The following is a 13,823-nucleotide window of genomic DNA, read 5'->3' on the forward strand; positions in this document are numbered from 1 at the left end:
GATCCTCACTCAAATGCAATGGGCAGGGTCCATGGTGGTGTCAGGCACCAACATAGAAGGCTTGCCCTGTAACCATTTCTCACAGGTGCAGTCTATACTGTTACCTCTGATTTCCATGCCTCTAGTTTATCCTGCCTCATCTTCCCAAAAACAACTCTGGTCCCTTGGTCCTAAAATAGGGGGATGATGGGCAAAGATCATCCATCTTCTGTAACTTCTTCATGCTGACTCAGGGATGTTTTCCTTACCTAGCCAGGAACCTACAACCTTAGTCTACTTTACCAAGGGGCTGCAGGATCAGATGTCCATTAGGAGCTTTACTCCAAACTGGAAATTACATTCAACATTTTAACATTCAACTATACAGACTATTTTTTGGGCTACCTCAGTGTAGCCTTTTAACATTCTAGTTTGTAAAAGCTTTTGCCTGACTGGCTGGAGAACTGATCTCTGATGACTTAACAGATCTCAGTAAGGACACAATCTCAGGTCTCTTTCCTGAACAGATGTATCAGCTTAAAATTCTCACTGCCAGTCAGAGCTTTGAGTAGATGCAGGGGTTGGGATTTTAAATTATCCTCTCATTTGACAAACTTACCCTTACTACCCACTATCACAGATGACTGGCAAGTTCCTGCCCAGTAGACATGGGCATTAGAAAGGCATGTTTACGAACTATTCTTCTAGGACTTCCCAGCTTTGATTAACTTTTGAAAGGCCAAACAGGAGTGACTCTAGGATCTGACACCATCTCTGCCATCCAAGCAGCGGCTTACTGCCTCTGGATGCTCCATCACTTTTGTCCCAGGAGGAGTGACTTTTCACTGGACTTGGACTCAGGGCCTGAGCGCTGTCCCTCAGCTCTCCAGCTCAAGACTAGCACCCTACCACTTTCGAGCTCCACACAACTCCGTTCCCAGCACTCTGCTGGCTGATTAGAGACAAGTCTCTTACAGGGACCTTTCTCTGCCTGGGCTGGCTTCAAACCTCAGATTTCAGATCAATGAGTCTTACAAGGGGCCACTTTACTCCAATTAGAAGCAACAAGGTGGTCCACATAGAAGTAGTTTTTAAGCATGTTCTTACCTGGAACTTATTAAGGGTCAGTATTAGATCTCGACAAACTTGTAGTAATCACCTGTGCTTCTCTGTAGGCCTGCTGGAAACTTTTACAAAAAAACCTACAAAGAAACTGGAATGGCAATTAAACATTTTGGTAGCCATAATTCTCCTTTTCTCACTTTGCAATAATCATTTTGGACAATTTTCCATAGCCTTTTTACTAACCTCTGTTTTAACACTAACACAAAACTTTAGCTTTTGCTCTGGGCTGCTTGTTTCAAAAGAGTCTCTTTTTTCTTCAGTCCCAGTTACTGCATGGCATGGAGACCTTTGAACTCAAATGACAATTTTTCCTTAATGCAAGAATTACAATTACAGAATTAGAAATACTTATCCGTTCAGCTTTCCAATAAGTTAGTGAGAAACGTTGGCCCATTTTGCCATTTCTTCCTACATACACAGAGTTAATGAGAGTTTACTTCTATCCCCATTAGTTTAATATATATCCTTTAAAATCCAAATTACAAAAATAGCATAGTAATCGAATCACATCAAATAAACTTTCTAACCATATAGTACCTCTCAAGGGGCAGTTTTAGCAAATCATTCCTTTTTACTACAAGGTTTCCAAAGTTCACCTGAAAACAAAAGAGACAAAAGAGAGGCCTTCATTGGCCTGTCCTACTCTATAGGGATTAATGAGTTAACGCCAGCTTGCTCTTTGTTAAATCAAGTCTTAATTTATTAAGACACCCACTTGTTTTTTTACTGCTAATTAAAGAACCCTGAGAAATCCTTTTTTAACTCTAGTTTGTTCTTAAAACAATGCAATAATTTTTTAAAGCATTTGATAATGCCCAAACTTGATGACCATTTGAATTTAAACTTAAACTTAGTTCTGCATCATACTGCAGTCTTGAACATGTTCACACTCTGGTTCTGAGCTATCTCCTTAACCTCCCTCTAGTAAGCTAGGATCAAGTCTAGAGGGCTAGATGGAGGTTCCCATGATAGAACGTTACCCATAGCTCTGATCAGATGTTCAGTCCAAAAGGCTACAGAAAACAAAACAACTATAACAATATAAAAGGAGGAAAATAAAGGCAAGAACACGAACAAGAACAAGAAAAGGAAAAACTGGAGATTTCCCAAATTGGCCCACCCATCCTCCTGCAAGGGTGCAGAATTAGTGGACTCAAGTTGAAAGCGGGGCTCCAGAGGTCCCCCTTCAAGGACAAGAACAAGAAAAACTGGAGATCTCCCAAATTGACCCACACAACCACCTGCACGGGTGCAGAAGGAGAGGACTCAAGTTGAAAGCGGGGCTTCAGAGATCCCCCTTTAAGGACAAGAACAAGAACAAGAAGAAAAAAAAAACCTGGAGATCTCCCAAATTGGCCCACACAACCTTCCTGCAAGGGTGCAGAAGTAGTGGACTAAAATTGAAAGCGGGGCTCCAGAGGTCCCCTTTAAAGTGTGGGGAGTCTGGGGCATCCCCCAGTCTTCCCAGGATTGCTGAATAAGTGCATCTGCTTCGACAACCCCTTCAAAAAATAAGCAAAAGCAAAACAGACAAACAGATGCATTACAAGACAAATGAACAGCGCTGTTTTCTTACCTTCAGAGTCTGGGTTCTCGGGGGGTCTCTGGGGCTATCCTGGACGAGACCCCATATGTTGTGCCAAGTCGCAAGACCACCACCAAGAAGACCACCGAGACTCAGACATTCCAAAATGCAATAGCAAGGCAAGACTTTATTCAAGTGGGGCCGCGGCCCGGGCCTTGTCCTACCGACCGACACAGTGGAGGTTAGGAGGCAGCCTCCAGCTGCGATTACACAGAGCTTATAAAGGCAAAAGACAAAGTTACAGCAATCAGGTGTTTAGGCAAGCAAGATTACGGGTACAAATATGATTGGCTCAGGGCTTGAGGCATTCTAGGAGCAGATAGAGTTAAGCATTCCCAGTCATTAGAGTTCTTGATCAGCTGGGCCCTAATAAGCTTGTCCTGGGTTTGTTCACAGGGCCTGCTTATCTCAGGTTCACGTGGTAAAGTGGGGTTTGCGTGGTAAAGTGGGGCCTGACTTCAAAATCTGGCACTTCAGAGTAAGCTTTACTCTCCCCAACATTTCCTCCCATGTTACTCTAGTCAAGACCGAGTCAGCTCTGCTCCCTACAACACTGTCACATACATTCCTGCATGGCTAGCGTCTAAATGGTGTCCTCAGATCTCAGCCTCCTGAGTAGAATTACATGCATGACACATTGGAACCTGGCATGAATATTTCTTTCTTGCTTTTTGTTTTGGGTTTATAATTTTATTTTTGCTGTGCCTGGATGGGCACAAAGTAGATTCTCTTTAGAGAAGAACAAATGAAATGTGGTCTGCATTTTGAAGGCACATTTGGTCAAAACTCAACCACTGCAGCTTTAACTACTGAGAATTCTCATCACCCAGTTTGTTGGAGACGTAGAAAGATTTCCCTTAGCTTTTATGGACTTTCATTTGTTACTTATGTTGAATTTTCCCTCAAAATTTTCCCCCATTAATGTTGTGGCTCAAGTGGTAGAATACTAGCCTTGACAAACAGCATATCAGGTACAAAACCCAGGTCTGGAGTTCAAGTCACAGTTCAGCACAAAGTAAAAATATGAAGAAAGGAAATATGGAGGACGGTAGGCAAAAATGAAATGAGGCCGGATGGGATGGAGTGAAGGGGGAGAGATGGAGGAAAGGATCAAGGAAGAAAGGAAGGTAAAGAAAATTTTCTAGAGTCTTTGTAGATGCTATAAAGTTGGTCTAGGAGCTCTTCTTATGTCTTTTGCAGACTCAGGGCAGTGGAAAAACTGTAGGAATTCTGAAGGATTTAAAGTATAAGAGACGTAAGTCTTTATGTCTATTTTGTTTTACCTTTCAAAGAGAACTTCCCAGGTGTGGGCCAAGACTTTAATCCTGTAAAAAAAAAATTTGGTTAAAACAGTACTTGAATTGATCTCAAGTGCCACACCCAATCAAGTTGTGATGGTTGTGGTTCATAAATCCCATCAGAAGCTGCTCTCTGATTGGTTCATATCCATTGGTTAGGGTGGGATTGGATTATGAAGATGCCCAAGGATCAGAGAACAACAGCAAAATTCTGGAACCTGCAACCAGTGCCTAGCCCTGCTGGGATTCATAGAGCCCTGCACACCTGATCCACATCTCATCCACCAAAATGAGCAGCAGCATCACATATACAGAAAATGGCGAGAAGTGGCGCTGTGGCTCAAGTGGCAGAGTGGTAGCCTTGAGCAAAAAGAAGCCAAGGACAGCACCCAGGCCCATAGTTCAAACCACAAGACTGGCAAAAAAGCAGGGTGGGGGGAGGAGAGGCTGTAGCTTCTCATTATGAATCGTTTTTCTGTAATAATGTGTTCTCCTTGAACTATCTTCATGCCTTCAGAGGATTCTTTGTGAACCATAGGCAAGCAGACCCAATGGGCCACATCAGATTGAGGTTGTGAGAATCTGATATGCTTGCGTGTCCTGTGGCAACTCTAATTAGCTGGAACCACAGGGAATCTGAATCTGTGGGCTGTAATCGAATGGGGAAAGCCAATGGAGTCCAGTCCCGATGGCCAGGATTATGTTCCCACAACAAATATATTTCTATGTAAATGGAAAAATCCCAATACAATTCTGTCAGTGAGGGGAAGAGAGGACGGGTATTAGTGGGCTGTGTTTCAGTCCACTTTGTTTCCACTACTGCTTCCCTTCTTTACCTCATCAGCCATACATAGGGTGGGCAGAGTTCCCAAGAATAAAATACATTTAACCAATGGAACTCAACTCCTGGAAATGACTGGGAATACTCAGGTCTGGCGTCACATCCTAAAATTCAGAGCACAGCAGATTTTAGGAAAGAATACCAATGCAAGAAAGTGGCCTATGGGGCTGGGGATATAGCCTAGTGGCAAGAGTGCCTGCCTTGGATACATGAGGCCCTAGGTTCGGTTCCCCAGCACCACATATACAGAAAACGGCCAGAAGCGGCACTGTGGCTCAAGTGGCAGAGTGCTAGCCTTGAGCGGGAAGAAGCCAGGGACAGTGCTCAGGCCCTGAGTCCAAGGCCCAGGACTGGCCAAAAAAAAAAAAAAAAGAAAAAAGAAAGTGGCCTATGAACAATATTAGAGGCTGCATATGACAATGCCTCAGTCTTAATTCTGTTTCTCAAGGTCAGCTTTCTTGGCAATTTGTAAGATAAAGTTACAAACAAAAGGAAGAAAAAAAATACCACATACACTTGTTGTCTCTTAGAAAATGTCACTCCAGGTCTGAGGAATTCTCAGAAACACTGTGTGTGGCTGAACAGTACTGCTAATTTTAGGGTGATGAATAGAAGAACCATGGGCACTATGACCTGACCCCATCAGAGCCCCATCCACTCTCATTTACCTGACAGCATCTGAGCCAAAATGAAGAACAGAGTGAGGATTAGACACAGTATGGTCCTGCCTGGGACCATATTTGAAGGGAGACTCTTGAAAACAGATGCAACATTTGTTTAGACGGACACAAGAGGCTCATTTATATTAGAGAGTAATGGGGTATGCTCTTGGTCAGTGGAGTGAATCAATAAAACATTATTACACACTCCATTTCCCAGGATCAAGAGGGGCTATCACAGATAATAACCTTGGCATCCATAAAGGGTTGTATTCTGGAGTGTCTGTCTGGTAATCTACTCCCATGAAGACTGGTCTAGGAATGGGAGAACTGCATGGTTCTGACACAGTCATTTAGGTGGAGGAGCTACTTCCTGTTATCTTTTCCAGCATCAGTTTTCTAGGAGAGAAAAAAAAGAACCACTGTGGATGTACATCTAGTGTTATTCTTATGTAAAAAAATAGTTTGCAGGTTGTAGGAGGCCCCTCAATGACTCAGCAGATGTGAATTCTGACCTTGCTCACTTTTTTCTTATTATTATAAATATTTCAGAAGAAATAAAAGAGGAACAGTCAGTGTGCCAAATTGGCTCTGAATTTCTGTGTGTGTGAGATACAATGTCACAGACAAAGTTACAATTACAGCCTCCTTTTACAACATGTAGCTAGGAAGTTAGAGTGACTTACCCAGTTGAGGACTTTGGAGAGATTACTGAAAATGTTCCTCTCAGTTTTCTTTACCCTTAAATGCAAGATATAACAATGGGCATCTGCCTTGCCTTGCTGTGCGCTTGAGTTGGTTAACTTGTAATAATATTCATAAGGTGAAAACTCAGTGGAGTTCCTGGATGCTGTCACTGCTATGACACCCACCATTCTCTATTCTTTTGTCCAACTTTTCTGTAAACGTTTCCAAGTTCACTAATTCATAGTGAGTGCCTCCTTCCTAAAACAGAGATTTGTGCTGATTTTTTTTGTGTTTTTCCCCCCTGTCGTTTGCAAACATTTCAACTTCAGAAGTTAATACATGTTTTCTTGGAAAATGGAGGAATTGAAATGAAGGATTTTGAGTCTTTACATATATTGTTTTGAAGCAGCTGGGATCAGGGCCAGCTTCGTAGGCCTGTGACAGACGTACACATTCACTCACCCATCCTCCAGTGAGCTCGAATCTCTTTAGTGAGTGTACTGGAATGCTTAATCATTTTATTTGGAGCATGAGCTTCATAGCTAGTGTTTGGTGACAGTGAACTTCACACAGATCATGGCGGTTGGTATTCTGCACCCTGGGTGTCTCAGAGAAGGAACTGCGGTGGCCAGTGGCAGGCTGCCTGCCAGGAGCACATGTCCCCTCAACTGCAGATTCAGTGCCTCATCTGTCCCAGACAAGCGAAGCTGCTTTCCTGCCCATCTTCCTGTCACAAGGGAGGGACAATGGCTTCCTCAGGCCTGGGCCTGGGCCTCGGGTCCAGCGGCTGGCTGGAAGAAGCAAGGGCACTGAATGGGCCACAGTGAATGTACACATGGGCATCCCTGAAGGGCACCACAGGGTCTTCAGTTGCCTCCCGAAGGTCTCTGTATCCTAGGGAGTGGGACAATGAGTAACAACAACAACAAAGACCAGGTCAAAAGGTAGAAGACAATTTCAGCCGGTCGATGGCAGCCTTTTCCTGTCACTTTGCATGTTTCTGAGATGACGGTTCATCTGCGGACATGCAAGGCCTGCCTGCTCACAAGGAGTCACAGGCCTCTTTCCAATGTTCCTGGGGCCACGTGGCCCCGGGTTGGGTCTTTATGTTGTTTACTTCTTTAGTCTTCTGCTCCCTGGCTCGGGACTCAAGTCGTCCCATCTCTGTACTCAGTGTAATACGACTTGGATAGGCGCATATCCGGTGAGTTAGAGCCAGCTTTGAGTTTACAGGAGAAGCTGTTTGGAAACAGGAACTAACGTGGAATTTCCTTTGACTTAACCTTTATGCTTTCCACCACACGACTTCCTTGGGATAGTAACTTAAAACTTACAGCAAATTAGAGTCGCCGTTCATAACAACAACAAAAACAAGATATTAAGAAAAATTAAGATGAGAGAATGTGTAAGGAAAGATGTCTCAAAATTGACATGTTTTAGGAATCTCTTTTTAAGTGAGAGTCGAGAGTACTCGTACTTTCATGTCTAATCTATAGAAGTATGAGAGCCATTTCTATTACTCTGTCTACTTATTTATAGGATTTTTATCGGTGATACAATTATATTAAATTTGACAGGAAATGTCCAGATATGCACTCTGGTTATCAAAATCACTTGAGAGAATGCATATGCAACTTTTCATGTGCACAGCCAGGTTCTACCTCGACACCTCACCTAGTCTCTTCCTTTTTTTCTTTCCTTTCTCTTTCAAATAATTCACTTAAGTTACAGAAATACTTTATTCATGTAATTATTAGTGTACGTAATATGCTGTCCTATATAATATGCCCTATTCTGAAGAAAATCTACAACGCTCAATTTCAAACCTTTTTTTTTTTTATATTTCAACAAATATCTATTGTACTGTGAAAGATCATAAAAGGATATTTATTTCTTTATTCAGGCAATATTGATGTCATCAGTGTGAAGGGAAGAACCAGGTTGATTATTTCAGATCACACGTGAAAACCTGGTTCGTAGGAAGAGCGGTTATTTGTGTGTTAGGACTTGCATTTATTTGTTTATGTGACTGCATTTGAACAGTTGCAGTGGGGGTATTCCCATCGATAGGAGGAGCAAGGAAGAGGAAAGCTCACTTCCCCGTTTCCTGTTTTCCAAGAGAAGCAGATCTCATGATTTGTCTCGTAAAGGAGGGATTCAAGTGGATAATGTGGACCCCCATACCTGATCTAGTGCAGATTAAGAACAGAACTCAGAGGGGCGAAGGGGTCAGTGACATCAGAGTGCTTTTTCTCCTTGGTTTTCCTTAGGGTTTTTAAGAATATGCAAGATCTACACGAATGCAATTGTTGAAGAACACACAATGTGCACTCCAAATCATACTAAATAGGCCCAAAGCGGAAAACTGTCTAGGATTGAATATCATGACAGGTGTCTCCGTTTGGGGCAGCACACAGCAAGGTCCAGAGGCTGTAACCATGAAGTGTGTGATTTGGGGAGGCATTTGTTACACGCCCACTGCTCACAAGGATCCAATGTTGTCATAGGGGAGGAATAGAAAGGAACAATGCCACGCGCCTCCAATCATACAAAATAATATATGGATCAAAATTAACACCAGGCAATGAAAACAAGAGGGTTTTTCTCTTTTTTGCTGTTTTTGTTTTCTTTGCTTTTTGTTCTGTTGGTTCATTTATCTGTCTTTAGGAGGGGAAGGAGGAGGCATAGAAATGGAGGGACAAAGGGTGGACAAATGCAGCAGTGGCCCTCACTGGACACTACGTTGAAAAGGAAGTGTACAGCTTGTGGGTGGGGATGGGAAGGAAAAACAGGGAGAGAGCAAGGGAAGGGGTGACATTGTCCAAAAAGAAATGCACTGTCTACCTGACTTACATTACGGTACCCTCTTTATAATAAGAATAAAACTTAAAAAAAATGATTGACTGCAATTCTGACTCCATGGGGCCACGAGGCTCTCAGCCTTCTCAGAAGGACTGCAGTGTTTGTAATTACAGGAACTACACACACACACACACACACACACACACACACACACACACACACACACGGCACCACCAGGAGCACAGTCGAGACAGCCCCAAACTATCACAGCTAGAGGTTTTGACTTAGTGTTCCTTGCAGAGTACATACACACCCAGACATGGGTCGGTACCCCATGCTGTTCCCCATGCACCTCTTTCTTCTTGGCAGATTTCCAGAGTCAGAAAATCAAATTGTTGGCTGGCGCCCACTGAGTATTCTGGGCTTTGCTGAAGTGCAGCATGACCATCGAGCCCTGTGGGTAGGGCGACTATGAGTGACTGCAAACACGCGGCCAGACCCAAGAAGTCCAACCACTTCACTTCTTTTCACGCTGGCACTTGCTGGTGATTACATATTTCAATACAAATAAATGACTTGTTCTGGCCAGTTTCAAGGGATTCTTGGTTTATTTTGTTTATTATTATTACTTTTTGTTTGATAATGGGGTAGTACTCTGGGCCTGAGCACTGTAGCTGAGGTCTTAGCTCAAGGTGAGTGCTCTACCACTTGAGCTACAACATCACTTCCGGTTTTCTGGTGGTTGATTGGAGAGAAATGTCTCTGCACTTTCCTGCCTCGGCTGGAATTGAACCACAATCCTCAGATCTAGAACTCCTGAGTAGCTAGGACTATAAGCCTGGCTTGGTTTATGCTTAAAAATAATTTTTGTCCCCAAGTCCCTCTGCTTCTTTTCTGCACACAGACGGTGTGAGTCTGAGGTGGAAGGGTATTGGCCTTCCTTTTCTGCCTTCAGGCTCCTGCTCCTGCATCTGACATCCGATTACAATGGAAACAGCCTCTGCTCACTTGACTGAGACCACCTGAAGACCTTGCCTGGCATGCTAGGTAGCAGCCCTGTGTGCTTCTGAGCTTGCAAGACTGCCCATACGTGGCCCGTTGTGCAGCAAACCCTCCAGGAGGTGGCCAGATGTTTTGGTATTCCATGCCATGCCCAGTGTGCTCAGTTGTGTTTGCATTTTCATTCCAACAAGAACAGCCTTAGCGGGAGGGGGAGTGACACCCCTTAGCGGAAGGCAGTTGGTACTCACAGGCCATCAGGGCCTGCTGTTGCCTCCCTGACTGCACATGTGTGCCAGGGGTGCTGGGAAGCCTCTGGGCGGTGCCGGAATGGTTTGGTGCTCGGTGACCTGGCCAGGTTCTAGGTGCCACCTGATGACCTGTGCCAGTGTTCCAAGTGGAGTTGACATAGCGAAAGGTAAGCGAAGTCCCTTACGGGTTGGCTCTCAGTACTCACTAGTTCTCTCAGGTCATTGGGAAAGCACAGGACCTCTGGAGCCACAGATCGCACCTCTGGCCATCCATCTGGGACCGCCTTGGGCCAAGGTCCGAGGCAAATACACTTTCCAGCTGCTGTCCTGCTCCATCCCACATCGTGGCTGAACCCCTGTGAGACAGCACCCCCACCGCGTCTGCCCTTGCCAGTCCTAGAAGTGGCCGGTGTCAGGATCCACCACCTCTCTCACCATCAACATCATCTGTCTTGCTGACAACAGAATGAAGATACAAGGTTAGCAGGTCAGGGGATATGGGCATCTCCTCCCTGCACACGTGTCCGCTCTCCTCTTGTCTGCCCTCTTGCCTGGGACTCTGGCCCAGATCCCGGCCTGCTCCTTCTTGCTACCGAACAGCCAAGGATTATACTGGGTATAGGCAGGAGCTGGCAATGTGGGTGCCATTGGCTCACAGGCATATGTTGAAGGCTCCTGCAGGATGCTATACACAGACACCAGGGAAAGGGTCATCTGACCCTTCCCTGCCTCGGCTAAGGACCCCTAGCACCCAGCAATGGTGTTCATAGGCATCATCATCACTGTCATGCGGATTGCCAACAGTAGTGGCTGCTTAGCATCCACAGACTCAAGTCTGGAGACCTTGGTGCAGTGGACAGTAATAAAGGGCAGCCTTCAGCCAAGTGATTGGTGTCCGGGAATTTCAAGCAAGCAAGTAAGTATACATGCACACACTTTCAACTCCATCTGTCCAACCTCATATCTGACACACTCATGTAACTGCACATGAACAGAGAATTCCTCACATGCAAGCCCACTCTCTATCTCTGTCTTTATCTCTCCCTCGCCGCAGCCTCCACATCCTCACTCAGAACACACTGTGACGGGACCTCCTGGATCCACATCCACATGCCTATTTACACATATGCAGACTTCCGCTTAGGAAGCACACCCATGTACATTGTCAGGAACACACACGCACTCATGCAGGCAAGCACGGAGACACACACGCACACACGAGCACACCCAGTACACAGTGGCTTGAAAGGTGCTAAGGTTTTTCCGTGGACTGGGTCCTACTTGCTCCAGTCAAGGGTGATGTTTTTGTGGTGGGCGTGGTCAGGGAGCACAGCCCTGTGTAGTGCCCAGCTCGTTGGCACTTGTGTCTCCCCCTGCTGCCCTCCTCAGTCTCCCATTCCCTGTACCATGCAGCTTGAGAGACCTGGGGAGCAAAGAACTCTTGGCTGAAAGCAATGAAGGGAGACATTTGAATGCAACTGGACCACGGGATTATGCCCCAGTATGCCGCAACCCGGGAAGGCATTCGTTACCATTCTGGTTTACACCCTGATGCAAGGCACTGTGAGCAGAGAGTGGCGCAGGCCTGTGCCAAATAATCCCTTGGCTCTTCTTCCTTCTCATTGGTACATGGTTGTGGGGGCGGCCTTCATGAGGCGAGCAACCTGGCCTTCCTAGCCACCACCCACCGTCGGCTGCCCAGTTCCTGAGGCTTGTCCCCTGCAATCATACCTCCTTCTCCAATAACTGCCTGAGATTCTCTCTTCTAGCCCTCCTTATCCCTGCCTTGCTGCTACTTCCACTCCTAGCACTAGCCTTCCTGCCTTCGGACTCCTTTCAACTCACGCATGCCGCTGCGCCTCTGCCTCTTTGCTTCTGCCTCTGTTTCCCAATTTCCCCCTCCTCCTCTTGAGGTTCACAGGCTGCACAGCTCCCCACACACCTCTTCACTTCCTCTGGGGAAATCAGAAATCCCTCACCCTGGCCTAGCCCTTCTTATCTTCTCCAAAACGCCCTCTGCTCTCACCCTCCACACTCCTGGGCTCCCTCTGTCCACTTGTGCACACTGATCTCCATTAATCTAAGCTCTTGTCTCCCTGCTCTGTCCCCAGGTCCCTGTGCTACTTTTCTGCACACAGGAGGTGTGTGTCTGAGGTGGGAGGGTAGCGGCCATCCTTTTCTGCCTTCTGGCTCCTGCTTCTGTGTCTGACATCCAATTTTTCTGGAAACAGCCTCTGCTTACTTGACAGAGACCACCCGAAGTCCTTGCCTGGCTTGCTAGGTAGCAGCCTGGTGTGCTTCTGAGCTTGTGACCTCACACACTATATCCTCACACACACTATATACACTCTGTAACTTAACATCACATCATCTAATATCTAAACCCTCTGTAACCTCAGGTTCTATTAGGATGTCACCTGCATTATGGATTCACATATGTCCCATTATTATCTCATATACATTATACCTCCTATACATTATGACTTCATAACATTATGATCTCTTCCATTAGGGCTACACAATATTTGACCTCAAACCAATTGGTATGTCACACCAGTGGTGAACTTACTCCAATAAAACTTCAACCCCATTGCTGCTATATCACACCCATTATAATTCCATTCCCAGTTGGAACCCAACTCCATTTGCACCTATGACCATTCTGATCTCATGCCTACTGTGATTTAGCCTCAATAAGGATTGTGTTCAGTTATGATGTCTCATTTATTGGGACCTTATCATCATTAATAACTCATGCCCAATAATAGTTTGACTTTAAACATTTCTTTGTACCTCACATTCATTTTGATATAGTACCCCCATTAGAAGCTCACACCATTGTGACCTCATGCCAACTGTGATCCTGAAACTTCCATTAGACTCTCATGTCCATCTACTTCCTAACCACAGTAACCTCACATTCGTCATTAGAACCTCTCCTCCATGAAAATCTTATGATATTTATAACCTCATATCCATTTTGACCTCACATAAAATTAGGCTCTCTCACCAGTTGTGACCTCACACTCATTGTGCCTTCAATTTCACTGTGACCTCACATTCAGTATTCATATTCATTGTACCCTCATTCCCCACTAGAAACCTACACCCATTTTCACTCATGCTCATTATGACCCCACACCAATTGTGACCTAACATTCTGTCCCTTCAATCTCAATGAGAAATAATCACATTCAATATTTATATAGTGATCTCACACCTCTATTAGGAGCCCATATCTACTGTGACATCATGCTCATTAGAATCTCATATTCACTGTTAACTCAGTCCACTGAGACCTGACATCTACTAAAACTTCATGCTCTTTAGCACTCATACCATTGTGTACTCACAAACATTAGGACCTCGTTTAGATACTGTGTTCTCACTAATTATGGTTTTACATCAATTAGGATTTTATGCCCATTGTGACCTTACATCTATTGTGACTCTACTAAATCCATGATCATTGTAAACTTATGCAATTTGTGAACTCACTCTCATTATGACTTCACAAAAATTAGAATATCACACCCATTGTGACCACACACCAATTGTGACTTCATATCTGTTAGGACCTCAAGCTCATTGAGAACT

Source organism: Perognathus longimembris, chromosome 18, assembly GCF_023159225.1.
Source record: "Perognathus longimembris pacificus isolate PPM17 chromosome 18, ASM2315922v1, whole genome shotgun sequence".
In the NCBI taxonomy this organism is placed as follows: Eukaryota; Metazoa; Chordata; class Mammalia; order Rodentia; family Heteromyidae; genus Perognathus; species Perognathus longimembris.